The sequence below is a fragment of the Rhipicephalus sanguineus genome, chromosome 3, assembly GCF_013339695.2.
Source record: "Rhipicephalus sanguineus isolate Rsan-2018 chromosome 3, BIME_Rsan_1.4, whole genome shotgun sequence".
Taxonomy (NCBI): Eukaryota; Metazoa; Arthropoda; class Arachnida; order Ixodida; family Ixodidae; genus Rhipicephalus; species Rhipicephalus sanguineus.
The window spans coordinates 40,801,878-40,821,230 of NC_051178.1; the positions used below are offsets into that span (position 1 = coordinate 40,801,878).

General features: G+C 44.9%; 1 protein-coding gene across 1 annotated transcript in view; it reads right to left on the reverse strand.

Moving 5' to 3' along the window:
* The window catches only part of LOC119385411 (solute carrier family 52, riboflavin transporter, member 3-A-like), a 114,890-nt gene extending 98,191 nt beyond the window's left edge, over positions 1 to 16,699 (reverse strand). The window contains exon 1 of the mRNA XM_049413982.1: positions 16,580 to 16,699. The gene's annotated coding sequence lies outside the window, so the exon portion shown is untranslated. The remainder of the gene's footprint in view (positions 1 to 16,579) is intronic.
* Between the last annotated feature and the right edge of the window lie 2,654 nt (positions 16,700 to 19,353).

The window sequence follows — 19,353 nt, forward strand, 5'->3', positions numbered from 1 at the left end:
ATCAAACAGAATGTAATAAACATATATACAAGCATAGATCAAAAGTCTGAATACATAAACCACAAATGAACTAAACACAAAATTTACCCGTGGCAGTGGTGCTGTTTTCATCTTTTCTTTTTAACTTTTTTAAAAAATTTTAGGCACGCAGTTTGAAGAAGTTTTAATGTTAGGATTGTTAATATGATATTGGCTAAGTTGAGAAAGAGTGATATACGCTACGTCAATACCTGCGGAATATAGTCTGTTTATGTAACAATAGCTGATAAGTAATTTTTTCTTGTCCATAGTTAGGTCTTGTACGAGGAAGCATCCAGTGCGGTTGATGACGATGTGGGTATTTTGGTTCATAACGTTGCATGGAAGCTAACTAGTGGACTAGTATTTTTTGTTCGATATTAAAGTGGCGTAAGAGCCTTAAATGGGTCGGCTGAAAACACTGATAATTTCGTACTCATTAAACATGTGGTGCGTTGTATGTCTGGGAGGAAGGTTGCAAATTAGAAGAATTTTATTATGGAGAGGTCAAATTTTCCTTAAATTAGTTTTAGTCGTTATAGCCCGCATTAACATGCAGTAGTTTACATGTGAAGAGAAATAAAGCGTGGTATATAGCAAGTTTTGCTTTTCAAGGTAAAACCAGATCTATGACGCTAAACTATACCAACCGCTCTGGATGCTTTCAATAAAATACTATTAACATGGTCATTTCATTGCATGTGCGGTGTAAAATAAACTCATCGTGATTTTTTTTACTCAACAATTTCGACTGGCTGGGATTTATACTAGATGACTTTTAAGGGCTCGTTTTTCTTTGTTAGACACAATATTAATGAGAACTAACAAACAATATAGCCAAGGAAAGTATAGGGGATGTTATCTGTAGCAATTGGGGTACAGATCTGAAGAAAGTAAAGTGGACGAAAAGATGAATTGCCGCCGGCGGTGATCGAACCTGCGACATTCGAATAACGCGTCCGATGCTCTACCACTGAGCTGCGGCGGCGGTCATCCTCCCGTCAATCTTTATGGGATATATATGTGCATTTAAACCTAGGAGTGTTACCAGCGCCAATCGCAGCCATGGCGGCGAGTGTGGAATCACTCTTTTTCTGCCTGTTTGCGTCACGTAGCGCGTGATCTTTTTACGAGCTGGCAGCTGACCAATAATCTCTCGCATACTACCTGAAGGCATCAGGTATGCGAGAACGAGACCCTCGCTATGAATGAAAGAAAGAAGATGACTTTTGAGGGCTCGTGTTTCTTTGTTAGACAAAATATTAATGTGAACTAACAGACAATAGGACAAGAAAAGTATAGGGGATGTTATCTGTAGTAAGTGGGCAAGTTATCTTTTCGTTCACTTTACTGTCTCCACATTTGTATCCCAAATATTACAGATAACATCCTCTATATTTTCCTTGGCATTATTGCCTCTTAGTTCTCATTAACAGTGGAACTTATACTGTGACTTTACTGGCCTATCATATTTCTTATTTCTAGAATTAAAAATTACACCTTTAGTTTTATTTACACTGACAGCGAATTCTAGTTTGTCCAGAGTTCTAGCTTACCTAATACATTGTTACCGCGCACAGATAGCTCATGGTTTGTATCGGCTGACAAAAGTAATGTTGTGTCACCTGCATAAATAATGAATCTGGACTGATCATCAACGTTTCTAATATCATTAATATAAACGTTGAAGAATATAGGCCCAAGTATGCTGCCCTGGGGTACACCGGCTATGACATCGCGCGTTCTTGACTGAAAATTGCTAATTTGAACATACTGTTTCCGATGGGATAAATAATATTTGATTAAATCTAAAGCGTGTCCTCTAATAGCACAGAAATATAATTTTCTCAATATTACGCTCTTTACTATGCAGTCAAATGCTTTTGTAAAATCTGCAAAAATTCCTAACACGAACTTTATCTTTTGTGATTTATCCGGAATGTATTCTTTTTGATGAAGCAGAGTAATTTCTGTAGAACGGTTTTTTCTAAATTCATACTGACAATCTGTGATTATGCTGTGAGCCTGTAAAAATTTGTCTATGAGTTTCAGTATATTTTTTCCCAAACATTTAGAAAAGCAGGAAGGATACTGAATGGCCTATAGTTGCCAAAGTCATTCTTGTCTGCCTTTTTGTAAAGCACAATTACTTTTGCTATTTGCATAGCTCAAGGAAATGTTGCGGTTAGCAGGCACAAATTAAATATCTGTGTAAGTGGTGCGCAGATTACTTCCGTTACATATTTGATTGGATGAATCTGTATATTGTTTAAATCACAAGACGTACTGTTTGATAACTCAAAAAAACGTGTCTGTTACTTCGCTCTCCTTCAAGAAAAAGAGTAGACGAACATCTGGGTGTCGCGGGAGTAACGTGATGTAGAATAATCCCTCGCGAAGCACAAACTGAATTCCTCAGCTGATATTTCACCTCTGTAAACTTCTCCTTTAGAAACGATTTTGTCGAAACGTTTATCCTCAACGAAATTTGCGTCCAGAGACCGTATTTTTTTCTATAGTTTATCAGGATGCCTGAATGAATTTTCGTACTGATTTTCATAATAACGCCTTCTCGCATTTCGGATGTCGCTGGTTAACTTGTTTCTATCGCTTTTAAACTCTTGAAAGAGCTGTGTGGAGTTGGAGGCAATGTATGTGTCATAGAGTTTATTCTTCTGCGCGCGCCAAGTTCATTACATGTCCAAGGTTTTATTGTCTTTTTCATAGTATGTTTCTTTTTTAGCAGAAAGTGCCGAGTGTAAACACCACGAAGTTTACTAAGGAATTTCTCATAAGCTGCTTCTGCATCAGTTTCATTGAACACATCATTCCATAGCGTACGTGACATTTCGATATGGAAATTTTCAAGAGCATTAAGTGTGATATGCTGAGCCGTTGGGGTACGTAAATGTTTGGATCTAGGCTGCTTCTTCCGGGAAATCAAATAAATGCCCATGTGGTCACTGAAATAGCAACAGATTACTCCTGAATATATAACAGAATTATTAATATTAGTAATAAACAAATCAAGCAGCGTTTCAGAGTTCATAGTTATCGAGAGGGAAGCTTAGTAAAAATACTGAGCCAAAACTTCGCAACAGTACATCAAAATCAATTGCGTTATGTAGAATTAGGACGTCATACATAGAATAATATCACTACTTAGAAGGTCATCATATTGATGCGCAGAAGTAAAAGAAATATATGATTCAATGTGCTAAAAAAATAAATCAACATCTCCACTAGGTTGTCGGCAGAATACAGAATAAACTGTATTATTTGCTAATACGGAAACAACTTCAATAGCAGACTGACATGCAATAAAGTTCCGGGAGAGATTCACATTCAATTTCCTTATTAACAAAAATGCAATTACAACAAGCCATGACCCACATCACGGTTAACTGTAAATGTCGAAAATGACGGCAAGTAAAAGCTACCGCTAAGACAGGACTCGGATATCCTAACAAAAACAAAAGACAAGTGAAAACTGTCTAACCAACGTTGCCGATGATCAGCCTTATTGTTCAGTGATCGTACATTCAAATGAAACCATTTCACTGATGAGCCCAACCAATCACGAGGCACAAAACTGCGAATGTTTCCAGGCAACACAAATCTATTGTTAGCCATTATGACTAGATGTTCACATTCTTACATGTACTCACGTGTCTAACCGACAGAAAAATTAGCCAGCTGACTCGTGTCATTGACCACATGGAAAAGTTCGCCGCCCTTCCTGCGGATGACGATTTTCCTTCTAAAAAGACAAGGCACGCAAACACGACCAAGAAAGAAGTAAGGACAGCACAAACGCCGTGTGGCATGCAAACGATTTTCCCGTTTACATGACACACGTAACGGAAGCCGTTATCGCGGGCCCATTGCTTGACAGTTCACAAAAGCGTTATTGCCCTCCGTGTTAGTGTAGTGAAGGAATGACGTGACTCGCACTCACGGGTAAGCGGGTGCATACTCGCCGTGTTATTAGACGTTCCACAAATATATACAAGCACAAGGACACAGTGTTGCCAACTTAAACACTGAAACCGAAACTGCCGGAACTATGTACAGGATACAACATTTTCCCTCCCTCATTTTTTTTCATTGTGAAGGTGTTAGTACGTTAGTATAGGTTAATCTCGCAGAGTTTATATGTGGAACGAGAAATACACAGCAAGAAATACACATCAATATATACACACAAAATGATCTATACACATGCAAGAATATTGATTAGGTAACAGGTACACCAACTAAGGAATATTTATACATTCACACTTAATAACCGTATCTGTCCGGTCGCCATCTCTCTCGGTGCGGCTTAATGCGACGACCAGGTGGGCACGATACCACAGGTTCTTCTGTAGTGTTAACGGGCGGGCGTGAAACAGTTTCTGAAGCAGGAAACTGCCCGGCGGCTGATCTCGTTGGCGACCCGGAATCGCAGTCTGCACTAGGCAGAGGTCTCGCTGCGGGAACACTTGCCTCGGCAGACGCTGGCTGCCATATTGCAGCGAGAAGCGTCGCATCAAAGGGGTCGTGATGGAACGAAGATTCACGCCCTGCAGAATGTTGCTGAAAGCCATTGTCGCCAGGGCGCCGAGCAGGCACCTTGCACAGCTTTGCCGCGTTCCATGTTTTGCCGTCGTCGAGAATGAAGGCTGCTGGACCGCGTTGCTCAATGACTTGCCTTGGCTTCGAGAAAGACATGTCACCCTTGAATGAAACCGATGGTTTCTTCACCCGCACCATGTCTCCTACTGTCACTGTTATCGGTTTTGCCGCTCGCCTCCTCTCGGTGTACGCTTTGCTGTACTCTTGCCTGCGCTTGACACGTTGCCGCAGCCTGGCCTGTTCCTGGTAGCGTGCCTTTGAGAAGCACTCCGGCGATAAGCCGAAGATGTCAAGCTTCGTTCTTGGCAGCCTTCCATGTAACAGTACCGCCGGGGCCGCACCTGTTGTGGCGTGTGGTGTACACCTGTATGCGGCGAGGTAATCCCGTACAGCAGTTCGCAACGGACGTTGTTCCAGACGAGCCAGTTGGAGGTAAGTCTTGAACGTGAGGTTGAACCGCTCGATCTGTCCGTTTGCCTGCGGGTAATAAACAGATGAATGCGACAGATGGATCACTCGTTCCTGTAGGAAGTGGACAAATTCCTTGATGTGAACTGGGGCCCATTATCACAGATTATCTGTTCAGGATATCCTTCCCGTGCAAATACGTTGAGCAGGAATTCGGTCACGGTTCTTGTAGAAATTTCTATTGCAAACTGTACTTCTGGCCATTTTGAGAAGTAGTCTACGAGTGTCAGGACAAATCTGCAATCTGGAGGCGCTCTCTCCAGAGGATCAACGATATCCATTGCAAGTTTCTGCCATGGTCTCTCTGGTAGCTCGACAGGTTGCAGCGGGGCGGGTGACGTCTTCGCCGATTTATCTGCTGCTTGACAGATGCTACAATTGTGGACTGCTTCTTCCATGTGAATGTCCATGCGGGGCCGCCAAAATTGTTCCCCAAGTCTGGCTTGAACCATGGAAGCAATTTCTTCCTCAAAGATCAGCTCTCCATATGCTATATGAACAGGTAACCGCGAAAGAGCATCGGCTACTCTGTTGGACGAGCCTTTCTGGTACTCCACCGTGAAATTGTAACGTAGTAGCCTTGTGCACCAACGTGCAATTCTAAGTGGGCGTCGGCCTGAGCCCTGCTAAGACAGAAGCGAAACTAGTGCCTGATGGTCTGTTCGGAGAGTGAAGCTCCGTCCCCACAGGTATGCATGCCAATGCTCGCATGCCCAAATGCATGCAAGTGCTTCCTTCTCGCCAACTGCGTACTCAGCCGTAGATAGCGTACGTGATGCAAAAGCAACAGTACGAAGCTTATTACCGGCGTGCTGCTGGAGGACGGCTCCTAGACCACATTCGGACGCATCAGTGGAAATGACAATTGGAAGCGCAGGATCAAACATGTGGAAGACAAGATCGGACGATAATACCGCCTTTACCGCGCGGAAACTGCTATCCACCTCAACAGACCGGGTGAAGGTTTCGCCTTTCCTAAGAAGGGCCCTCATTGGTTCTACCATCTCGGCCAAGTGTGGCACAAACTTGGCGTAGTATTCCACCAACCCAAGAAACGAACGGAGCTCAGCGACATTTCTTGGAACTGGGGTTTCCACAATTGTGTCTACTTTCCCTGACAGTGGCGAAATACCGCAAGGTGTCACATTGTGGCCTAAGAATTCGAGCTCCTGAACTCCAAACACACATTTACTGTTGAGCTTCAGACCTGCGTCTTTGATACGCTGCAACACTGCCTCTATGTTCTTTAGGTGCTCCTCAGCTGATTTTCCAAAACTAATGACATCGTCGATGTAAAAGAGGACACTTGCACAATTGCGAAGGATACGACACATCATACTCTGGAAAGCAGCAGGTGCTGAGGCTAGCCCAAAACAAACGCGTTTGAACCGGTACAGCCCTTCATGTGTTATAAAAGCTGTCAAGTCCCTGCTCTCAGGATTCAGGGGAACTTGGTGGTAGGCAGACGCTAAGTCAAGTTTCGAAAAGTGCGCGGCACCCACCAAGGCATGAAGCAACTCACCCATGTGAGGCAACGGAAAGCTGTCCGGAACGATGGCCTTGTTAGGGTCGCGTAAATCTACACAAAGCCTAATACTTTCATCTTTCTTCTGAATGACTACAGTAGGGGACACCCATTCTGACGCATCGATACGTTCAATGATGTCCAAGCTTTCCAAGTGCTGCAGTTCGGAAGACACGCATGGTCGTAACGTGAAAGGAAGCCGGCGAAGTTTTGATGCTACTGGCTGAACACCCGCACGTGTCTTAATCCTGTGAACAAACCTTTTGCAAGACTCAGCTCGTTTGTGAAGAGCGAGCAAAACTTTTGCTGAAGTGCTGATGGCAGCTGCATGGATGGCTCTATAGGACATGTCTCAGCTACTTCGACGTTCGGTACCGTGCTGGTTTGAAAGCACAGCAGCGCAGACCCTTCAATGCGCAGCTTCAAAGCCTTAATACCATCCAGGCCAACGAGAGAAGTACGCTGTTCGACGACATAAAACAAAAGCGGTGTGCTGCGATTCTCGAAAAAGACCTCAGAAAAGAAGCAGCCTCGAACCAAAATTGGTGTTTTGGAATAACCCAGAAGCGTCACACGAGGAACGGGAAGAAGCGCCACACCAGTGAAATGTTGGTCAAACACCTTGCCTGAAAGAATGGAAACGGAAGAGCCAGAATCGACTAACAGCTTCATGGCGACCTGCCCGACTCGAACGTTAATGTGAATTCCAGATGCAAGAGGCTGTTGAACCACAAGAACCTCTACGGTTTCATCCTGCAAAGGGCTATCTACTTAAACCTCGTGGACAGCTGCTTGCGACCGTTTGTGGTTGCAAACGTTTTCAAAATATCTGATACGGTCACAAAAGAAGCATTTTTTTTCCTTTACCTGGGCAGCGTTTCCAAGAAGCGAGATGCTGCTTAGAACCGCATCTGAAGCAATGCGAAGAATTCACGTGTTGCTGCAAATTCGATGGATAGCGCTGTCGAGATGGGGGGCGGTTCCCAGATGTAGCTGCCTTATCACGTTGACTGAAAGTGCGAGCACGCGGCCATGAATTCAGTGACTGCAACGATAACTGCCTTTTGTGCCCGACTGCGCAGACACTGGTTGCACAGAAATGGAAAATTCCTTCATTTCTACTGCTGCATGCTCGATTTGACTCGCGAGAGCAACTGCCTTGCTGAACGAAAGCGCAGACTCTTCTAACAGAAGACGTTCCCGAATACGATGAGAGGACACACCGGCAACAAACTGGTCACGTAATGACTCCTCTCGCGACGTAAATGAGTACATCGCGGCAAGCTCAGTTAGCGCGGTCACGTATTCTTGAATAGACTCGCCTGGGGACTGAATTCGACGGTGAAATCGGTGGCGCTCGACGTCCAGGTTGCAGGTGGTATCGAAGTGCTTAGCCAGTGCCGCTACCGTGGAGTCGTACACGTCGGGCGTAGCTCCAGTTCCTTCTTCCTCCTCTGTCTTTTCGGCCGCCTGCGAAACAGACAGGGTATTGAAAAATACGTTGACCTTCGGGTCCCAAGGAATGCAGTAGAATAGCCTTGCGTCGCTCTGGGGAGAACTCTGAAGCACCGGAAGCCAGCAGGTAGACCTTGAACATGTCGTGCCATCGGGACCATGGCTGCACGGGGCGACCCGGTGTCGGAAGAAACGGATCCGGTGGGGCGATGCCGGCGAAAGCCATCTGGGGGGCGTGGCTGGTTATCCCCCGGGAACTATATCAGACGGGGTTCAAACACTCGTCGCCGTTGTAGTGAAGGAGTGACATGACTCGCACTCACGGGTAGCGGTTACATACTCGCCGTTTTATTAGACGTTCCACAAATATATACAAGGACAAGGACACAGTGTTGCCAACCTAAAGACTGAAACCGAAACTGCCGGAGCTATGTACAGCATATAACAGTTAGGTTTTCCGAGAAGTACATGTATGCGTCCTTTTCATTTAGTAATCTCCTTTTCTGCAGCCACATATCCCTCGGCTTTTTATCTAAGTTTTTCATTGTGTTTACTTTATAATTATATATCGACTAAAAATGAAATGAAAAAATCACCGCAGAAGCACTCCGTAGAGATGGTTCACCAGTGAAGATGAAACGTGCGGCCCCGGTGTTGAGCAGTGGGTTAATCCCAAGGGTGTACTGAAGCCTTTTTCAATTATTGGTATGGTTTGAGCGGCGAAATACGCCGGTCTTTGAGAATATTGAGCATGACGTCGAACAGCTTGTTCGCGTATATCGCACACGCCACAGGATCATTGTTCCAAAGTTCGACGCGTTCGAGGAGCGCCGTCTTCTGCACGGACCAGCCTCGCGTGTCATCGCCGTGTACTCTGATGCGTTCGAGCAGCTCAATTAAGTGGTCCCAATGAACAGGTGACGAAGGCAGCAGTTGCCGTGTTCAAGACTATACTTTTTATTCGAGCGAACTTGCGCCCGGGAAATAAAAATACAACGTGGAAGCGACTCTCACTGTAAAATGATAGCGGCGTGAACAATCGTCAGCCGTCGAGTATTTTAATCTGCGGTAAGGCTTCTTACACGCGGAATCGAATCTTCGAGCCTTATCGCTGGCGGCCGAGTTACTGTCAGATTAAACTCAACTTTTCGCATTTGCGCGCTCAAGCCCAACAGAAGATTCTAAAATATTCTGGAATGTTCCCGGACATTTGGGCACGGTTTGCGCAAGGCAGTAATACACGTGTAGTGGGCCGGTAACATAAAACACAGAAAAAAGGAGCGGGTGTGGCAATATATGACACCTTAAAATAAAGTGACTGCATATTGTAGACCTTTCAAGTATTGTCAAGCGCACACCCGAAGCAGGAAAACCTCCCTACTTAGTGAGAATTTCACAACGTATTCTGAAATTTCGTTTTCAGCTCGCTCCGGTGCTCTTGAAGCAGACGATGCAGCCGCTGTGACCACGTGATGCTCTATAGCACGTCACGCCGACGGTGGTGCCGGCTTTGCTGGTGGTAGGCCTCGCACCCAATATTCCTACTGACATACAAATGCATTCTTCAAGTGTATCTAGATACATAAATACAGACACCCAAACGTATCTCTAAGATACTATTGTGATACTCCTGTGTCGCGATGCTGCCCAACCCTGGTAGCTACACATTTTCTGCTGGAGAAATAGAAAGAATAAAACCAGTTGGGCGGCTAAACTTTTTAGGGCGGCTGATATGGCAAAACATGTGAGATGACAGCAACATAAATTTTTTGGCACTAGCGGTAGCCATGTCAGAAGCACGAACAGAAGGCCATAGAAAAATCACTCGGATAGGCCTATGCCCCACACCAGATGTTCACAATGAGAATTACATAAGCGGACGTAAAGGAATCATCGGCAACAGAACAAATGCATAGGTCCGATGATTATAGACCTCCATAAATATTCATCTGGCTATAAGCTCTTTTAGCGAGTGAAGATGCTTAAACAGTGAGGAGCGTTAGCATATTTACTTAATAGCTACGTATTACAAGCGCGGGCGCAAGTAAGGAAATGCACAGTATTAGCGCTACACCTAAACAATTAGAAACTGCTGAGGAATGTACGGTGCATTTAGAAATTATAGGGTTCAAGTTTTTCGGGTTTCAAAACGTGTGGAGGTGGCATGAATTCTGAGCATGAGTTTTGAATTATGCCTCCCGAAACATGATACTACAAACTTTATACTCGATATTGTCACAAAAGGGAAACCTGGCGCAAGGCGGGGCAGAAAACTGATGATTTACGCAAGCGTTTAAGGGAAGTTATGCGCAAACTGTCATTTTCCGCATTTTCCTATCAAGTACATGAATCGAGTAGTGACGGGGCTCACTTGTATAATTCAACGCTTGATATGAAGCAGTTAAATTCAACGAGAAACCGTTGGCTAGCATCCCTGATTATGGAACGTTCACTCACAGCCACCGCTGTTTGTAATTCCTGCTCAAAAATAAAAAAAAATGAGTAAAAAAGAAATGAAAGATAGCTCCAATATAGTGTATCATTGTTCCTTTATTCAGAACACAAGCTACAATTCCGATTAACGTAAGAAACATAGATCCTGCTAGGCGAATCAGCCTAGCAGCCTAGAGTATGTCCATGGCTTATCCTGCCTGTTGAATATATGCGAGCGCAAAATACAACAAAAAATGGTGCGATACTTAAAATATTGTGCATCTACGCGAAGCCACTCCGCAGTTAAATGCCGGGATTCCCCAAACGACGTCACTGGCACGTGAGCGCAAGAATTACGAAGGCTTGTCGCTTCTTTGCGGTGCTTTTTGTCTCGCTGGTCGTCGCGCTACAAACCTGCGACAGCACATCGCTTAGTGAGACTTTTTTTGTTTCTATATGTCTTTTGCAGGAAGCGCTGCAAGGAATTCCTCCGGATGCACTTCCGCATTCTCGCACTGACACAAAGTCACTGTATGCGCCAGCAGCTGTGACGCACACGTGTCAAACATCAGGAAGCGTTACAGAAAAGCAGCTGCATGGCTCAGTGTCGCATTGAGTGCTGCAGCGTTTGTGAGGTAGCTAAACGATCCAACGTGTAGTTGGAATTTTGATGATGAGAGTCCCTTTTTACCTAGTGAACAATTAGCAGCAGCAGATGACACGAATGCCACCTCATCGTATGTAGCTACGACAGTCAGCTGTCTGTGTCACGAGAATGACGGCGAAGTGTTTTTCCAAGATCGAGTGTTAAAGGGCTCATGAAACACCCCTTGGGCTTGTTGAAAAAACATATCCTGCGGAAAGCTGACACGGCTATGAAATGCTCAGCACATATTGCAGTCGTGCGTGCCGCGTGAAAGCTAAAAGCGGAGCGCGAAGTTGCTGTTTTCCCAGGTGCCCGCTTTTCAAATAGAGGCCGGTTCTCACTCTCGTCGGTGGGCGGGCGCCTGTTATTTGACGTCACTTATCTGTTTCTCCGCGTCGCAAGAGACATGGCTTCCTTATCGGCCAATAGCCGGCATAAATCAAGAGCGGTGTTTGGATCAGATGCGCTTGTTCCCGTTGACACTGTGTATAATAGTTGTTGTAGTTAAATAAACAGGCTAGAATATGGAAAACATTGTTGCGAGCTTTCAAAAAGATCACTAACTTCCGGTAGAGGCCAACTGTCATCTGCTCAACTTAGCGCGCCCGCGCACGTTCGAGCGTAACCGAAATTTGGCCACACTGCCTTTTCGGTATCGCAGCCTCTTGTGCCTCGCTTGTTTCGATTAGTTCTGAATGTCATAACTGGCCTCAAAACTTAAAAAAAACTTGTGTGTGGTGCTGAGTTCTAACGCCACGGATCTCGTGCTGACTTGATCAGTGCGCGCACAGATCGAGTTGGAAGCAGGTTCTTAACAGGCTGGAGAGCGGCCCCTCGTGAACCATGAGGGTTGGATTATAGCTTAGTGTTCTAACACTATTATTCTTTTGCAAGAGAATGCACACGATCATTGAACCTTTGGATAATACACTTCAGATCAAAGATATCCCGAAGGTGGATTCAGCGGTAAGGTAAAATAATAATACAACCTGAATTCTACGGTCAACTCACTGAGAGTACTTTTGCTTGCAGTCGCGTTCAAAGAACAACCATCGGCCTGTGTTTAAGCTTACGTACGGCCACTGCATAATTTGTGGGGCGTCATGCAGAGCCTTCCGCTCTGAATTCTTCGATTCGTCGTCGTGCGGTTATAAAAAATGATATACGTGTGCCCTCTTGAGTGCTTCTCCATATATCGACAATGCTTCGCTCGCCCGAAATTCGTGGATCTGAACAGTTCTAAGACCGCCTGTGTTTGCATTCTAGGGGTATGGGCCAGCCGCCGCGCAGAACCCCTCAGAGACGAGGACGAGACACTGAGAAACACGTCTTTATCATTCCAGGACTCGGCAGCGACTCACTGTCAACGGCCACTGAGCGCAAGCCGCGAGCCTGCCCGTGTCCATCGTTCTTTTCTACCGTCGATGCGCTCGCGGCTGCCGCTCCCATAGCAAATAAAAGTTACACACGCACACGTCACAGTTACAAGCATATTATAACGCGCCTCCATTAAGCTCAGTTAAAGTGCGCCTACTGTCGCGAGCTGCACGCAGGGCAGCAGCGCCTTCTGAGCAGCAGATAGATAATCTATTTCCGCAGTTAGCACTTACGTGCAGTTCGCGCTTTAGCGTGGCTTACAGTGGTTCTCTATAACTCATATTTACGTGCTTTTATACTCGGAGACTACCTACAACCTTATTAATTAACGGTTATTCTTAAGCATAACGCCACCGCGTTAAAGCGAATGCCCAAAGTGTGCCCCGATGTCAAGCTAATCTAGCAACGTTGGTCAAGCACAACATCCACAAATTTACCAGTGACATGTCTCCCGCAAAATAAAATAGTTAATGCACTTGCATTTCTCCCTTGTGAATGTCCATGTGTACTCGGCACTCCTCTTGCACAGATGACGCAATACGAATTAACAAAAGTGTATTACAGTCCTCCTCAATGAAACAGCTGTTCTCCAGAATATATAGGTTCGTTTGAATTGCTAGTATACTGTATTCAGATTAGTAGACAGCTTGGCTTGTTCGCAATTCAAAATTTTACATACATAACACAGAAACACGACGGCTGTAGCAAATAGGCACAAAACTTGGCCGTATGTGCACTCCCTCGTCCATCTGTACATTACGTTGAAGTTCACTTATACAACAGGCACCTTCAGTTATTGTGCGGTTGATTAAATATCACTAAATTTACGTTAGAAAACAGTGATGACTTGTTGACGAACTGCCTGTCACCTATTTCTCTTTCCGAATGTGTTCTGATGCGTAAATCATCTGTTCTGCTTGTGTGGTAAAAAACGCAGCGCAGGCCGTTACAATGAGCGAGCAGTATTTTACCAATTTGTATTGCATGCAATTTGTATTGCATGTATCGCAGTTCATTTCTTCCATTTGCATGCACGACAAATAGCCATACCTCAATTTATACAAGAAACAGTGTTCGTACTATTTTATTGGAATCAAAACAGCAGCAGTTCTCATCAGTGTGAGCATATGTATATTTCCATCTTTGTACACAGAACTTACACCCTATAGTGAACACGTGGAGCAACATATACAGTACAGCCCAAGAACTATATATAATCCACATCAGTACAGCAACATGAAAGTAGTGTGTAAAACCGTCTCCTAATGCTTACTAACATGTGCACTTCACAGGGCCAGTACCTAAGCGCAATTCAAAGAAATTGGATGCACAAGGAACTAGGTGTCAGCCTGCACATGAAGGCAACTAAATTATTACAATAAGGCTGACTTTATTTTGAGAAATATGCAACCATGCAGGAAGGCATGTTTTAGTTCTGTTATTGCATTAGTTTGCACTATGGCATCAAAACATGTCACACATGATCATACAGTTGAGTTTCCTGCAGAAAAGCCTAAAATTGATTGTAGATGCACTTACTACGATTTATAAAACATTCAGCAACGCCCTAAAAATGACAACGCTGCCTGCATATATTACTGCCCATATTTAGTCACAGATATCTAAAAACTAACGTAAATTTCTGGAATTATGCTTGGGTACTTGTCGGCGCTATTACATGGCTGCAGTGTACTAATACTTCTAATATGCATGATTAATACATCTATGTTTATAATATATCCATGCGAGCTAGTGCCATCTGCAACTTAAAATTCATTTTTAATTCCTCACTTCATGACTTATGCTAATTACCACATTGAATGTTAAGCCCAGCATTATCGCTGCAAAGTCAACCGGAAATTAGGCAATCACATACCTAAAATTAAAAATTTCCTATAAACAGTGGCTGGTGGCATGGCACATTAGATCCTAGGACTTTATATGCCATGAGGTTGAATAAAATTTTACCATGCACGTATAGAGTCTGTAAAGCAGTCAGGACTTAAGTTCATATTTATAGAAAGCGGGAAAAGAAAACCACAACACACATAGAAATGAAGGGGACAGGACGACGTAGTACTAGCAACGCAAGTTTAACACGTGTTCGGCTTTTTCAGACATGCTTGTACTCTTTCTGCGACTGCGTGTTTCTTTAATTTTGTAGTTTTCATTGCGATAGCAATTATATGGACACTCTCGGCTGATTTTTGCCGTCGCCGTCTGTCGACGTCGTCATGTCCCGGATATGTTTATGTATCTGTATATATATATATATATATATAAAAGGCACAAAAAGAATCAAGCAGAAGAAAAATTCTGAAGCACCCGACCGCGGATCCGAACCAGCAATCCCTCGCTCCTCAGCGCGATGCGTTAGACAATTAAGGCGCACGCCATGTATGCGCCGGCGAAATAACAGCGAGCTGTTTATGCACATAGGCGTAACAGCTGTGACAGTTGTTAGTTCACGCTTGCCCTGTGCATGCCTGTGCGTTCATTTAGGGCGTCCTTTGTTGTGCTTCAGCGGCACGCTGCAAGTATCGAGCTGCTTCTGGTTCTTCGTGTGACATTCGATTTCTTGCTACCGCATTCATTGCTTCGCCCTTGCGGCGAAACTGTGACTTTTTTTCGTAATGTGTGTGTATATCTTTCTGTGGTTTCACTTGCTAGTGGCGCATCGTCCTGTGCCTTTCATTGTTATTTCTCTGTGTTTAACGATGAATACACATCAACTCGCGCAACTGTCCATTTTAGGATAAAGTTTGCTGAATAAAGCCGGTTCCACTACGTGTGTTTATGAACATTGCGAAATTTACAAATACACAGGTTACTGGAAAGGTTGCACGCAGTATCATGCATAACGCTTTGCATCAATTCCAGTGTTTGCCCAAATGCTAAGATGTACGAAATGTTCGAGATAATGTACAGGGTAACCGTAAGCATTAAGTTGAAATGGTCTGTATCATCAGAGGTGAATTCATCGCTGGTAGAGGGACCACGACACGAATGCATACTGTGCATTTATGCGACGACACGCTCTTCGAAAGGGCGCGACCGGTCGGCCAGCTGTCCAACGAGGGTGTCGTGACGTCAGGCTTTCCAACTCGCGTCGGTCCAATGGCTTGGCGCACGCTCACAGAGATCTCGAAAATAAGACCAACCGCTGAAAAGTTCGCTAAGTGACGACTTCTTTTCTACGTAATCGCGCACTGAGAATTCATTTTCAGCATTTCCGTAACACTTTCAGATTTTGATTCAGTATCGCTTTAGGGTCGCTTGCTCGCTGCAGCGGCCGGCTTTCCTTTAGCCGCCGTTCTGCTAAGTTACGCCACATCGGAAGCTAAAGAGGTTAGCGCCTACCTTACGTTCGCATAAAATTCCTATTTGCTCTCATCGCATTCATTGTTTCGCAGTTGCGGCGACACTGTGACTTTCATTAGCATCGACATGCACACGCCGCTGCCGGGAAATGGCGCGGATCCGCAGCTTTAGCAGCGCAACGTCATAGTCGTCTGGACAACAGGGCTGTTAGCGTGAAAAATGAGCTCAGTGATATTGCAGCCTGAAGGACGTGCAATGGTGCGAAACCGATTTTCCATCTAGCTAGCAGGAACTATAAGTAGGCATCTGTGATGGAGGCGATAATGCTAGAGGCCCGTGTACTTAGATTTAGGTTCACGTTAAAGAACCCCAGGTGGTCAAAATTTTCGGATCCCTGCACTACGGTGTCGCTCGTAATCATATCGTGGTTTTGGGATGTTAAACCCCAACAATGAGCTATAAGTAGCGTATAAAACAAACGCACCACTTAGGTACCTAAAGAACATTTCTAAATACAATTTATTATGTTATCTGCCTATAAACTGCGTTGTGATGGTAAGTGCTCGAGTATCGCGACAATTTCAGGCAAAAGCCATTTGACGAGCAGCGACCGATAAGTAACCATGGCAGAATGCATGCAATTGGAGCGCTATCTCGCACGTAGCGGGCCGTCAACCTATCGATGCGATATCGGCTACCGATAAGACCTCGTCACTCACCGTGGTGTATGGTCCACGTAGGTTACCCTCCGGCCTTTTGTGTGCTTGGCTGCGTATCTAGAGGAGCTGCTGAATTCCGCAACGAGAGCGTCGATATTCCGGCCACCGCAAAGCACAGACTTCGTGTAGCTGACTGAACGCGCGAAAACAAAGCCCTGATGAGGCAAAGCCTGGGACGGCTCGCGGTGAGCCTATTGCGGCCGTAAACGCCCTTCAGCCGCCGTTTCGCTGTGCGAGCAGCTGAAACAGTTAGGAGGCCAAATGCCGGCAGCTTATCTGAGATAACATTCTGACGCAGTTGCGTTACCTCGGACAGTCGAAAGAGACAGCGATGAAAAAAAGAACACTCACTTTAATAGGCCGGCAGAGAGGTGCGCTATCAGCACTTCAACTGGCCAACATGACGAAGCAACTGTTAGCGTTCGGGTACGCGTGATAAAAGATTGATTTTAGGAGTGTTCTTCTCAGTAGCTCGTATTAAAAGGTACTGGAAGCATAAATATCCAGAACGAACGGGTCAACGGTTATTGTCACGAACGAAGTAGCGGACTACTGGAAGCTTAGCCTGCTGGAGTCAGCCGATGCGGTAAAGCTTTTTTGCGCGTTAGTTGCCGCGGCAAAGCGACATCGGAATTATGCCTCGCTAGAAAAGGATTAAATGTCTTGGGTTTTTACTCGCCGTTTAATTCGCCTAACGTACTGTCCTATCTTTTTTAGCTTGCCTGTGTCTGCTTAGAATAAACGTGTTTGATCAACGTCGACAGTTGCTGCGGTTTTACGTGCCGAACAACGTATGATTATGAGGCACGCCGTAGTGTGGGAATCAGGATTAATTTTGACCGCTTGGGGTTCTTTAATGTGCACATATATTTCGGTACGCGGGTGTTCATTGTATTTAAAGACCATCGAAATGCGGCCACCGTGGCCGAGAATCTATCCCGCGCCCTCGAGCATAACAGCGCGACACCATATGTATACATGCAATGCTAGCACGGTGGTTTGCTTCATCAACGTCCGCGTGTATACATACCGCGGGCTGGGCATACATACCCCGGCAGAAAAACATTGACGCAGCTACCCCTTGCCTCTTTTTTGTTTTAATGCAGTAGTGGGCAGCGTGGTATCGACGCAGCACGTACTTATCAATGGAGGCTTGTTAGCCTGCACTAGCTTGACAGAAATCCCAGGCACGCAACCAGAAAATGGTGACGACGGAGTCGCCACCACGGCACAGCACTGTCTCTTCGATGCCGTATGCACAGACGTAGTCTGCTTTGCAGGACTTCTCTCCGTTTTCCAGTGCTTTCCTGAGAAAGTAGCCTTAAGACAATGTTATTTTTTTTTAATGCGAAGCATTTCTTAGCGAACTTCTGCGACTTTGAGCGTATCTATCTATCTATCTATCTATCTATCTATCTATCTATCTATCTATCTATCTATCTATCTATCTATCTATCTATCTATCTATCTATCTATCTATCTATCTATCTATCTATCTATCTAGCCGCCTACGACTTTGTGCTCTCCTGGCCGTTTCGTTAATAGGATGTACACCAAAGTTGGTATGGCGTAACATGACCTTATGATGGCGAACATAAATGACAGGTCATAACATGACAATCATGATATTCATGTCATGAACGACATGATTTACATGCCACAGTTTTGGTGCTCTTGCGGCCGTTTCGTTAGTTTGATATATACCGAAATTGGTATGGCGTGACAAGAGTTCATGACGAACATAATGACAGGTCCTAACGTGCAAATCATGACACGCATGTCATGTACAGCATGACTTATGTGCCACGCTCATGGTGCGCTGGCGGCCGTTTCGCTAGCTTGATATACACCAAAATTGGTACCTCGCGACGTGACTGTGTGACGAACACAAATAACAGGAGTTAACATGAAAATCATGACACGCATGTCCTGTACAGCATGACTTACGTGCCACGCTCATGGTGAGCTGGCGGTTGTTGCGCTAGCTTGATATACACCAAAACTGGTATCGCGCGACGTGACTGTGTGACGAACATAATTAACAGGAGTTAACATGAAAATCATGACACGCATGTCATGTACAGCATGACTTAACGTGCCACGCTCATGGTGCGCTGGCAGCCGTTTCGCTAGCTCGATATACGCCAAAGTTGGTATCGCATGACGTGACTGTGTGACGAAGACAAATAACAGGAGTTAATATGAAAATCATGACAACCATGTCATGTACAGCATGACTTACGTGCCACGATCATGATGTCTGGCGTCCGTTTCGCTAGCTTGATATACATCAAAATTGGTATTGCGCAACGTGACTGTGTGACGAACATAAATAACAGGTGGTAACACGAAAATCATGAAATGCGCGTCCTGTAGGGTATTATTTAGACGCCACGCTCATGGTGCACTCGTGGCAATTTTGTTAATTGGATATATACTTAAATTGGCATGGCATGACAGGAGTACGTGACGAACATAAATAGCAGGTCACGCATCGTATATATGTAGCAGAATAGATGTCTCATTAGCGTGGCATATACTAGATTTTACACGCATGCATGTATGACAATCTCGCAATATATAGCGAACTAGATGTCACGACATGAATTACTTTATTAGCCTCAATGACAAACAAGACGATGTATGCAGCTCTATGCTGGCTGCTCCGCATTACATCGATTCCCACACTGCGTGGGATCTGCCGATTTTTTTTCGAAACCATAGTGCAGTATTATTGGCGCAATAAGCACAAAAACGGCGCAAAAACAGCGCAA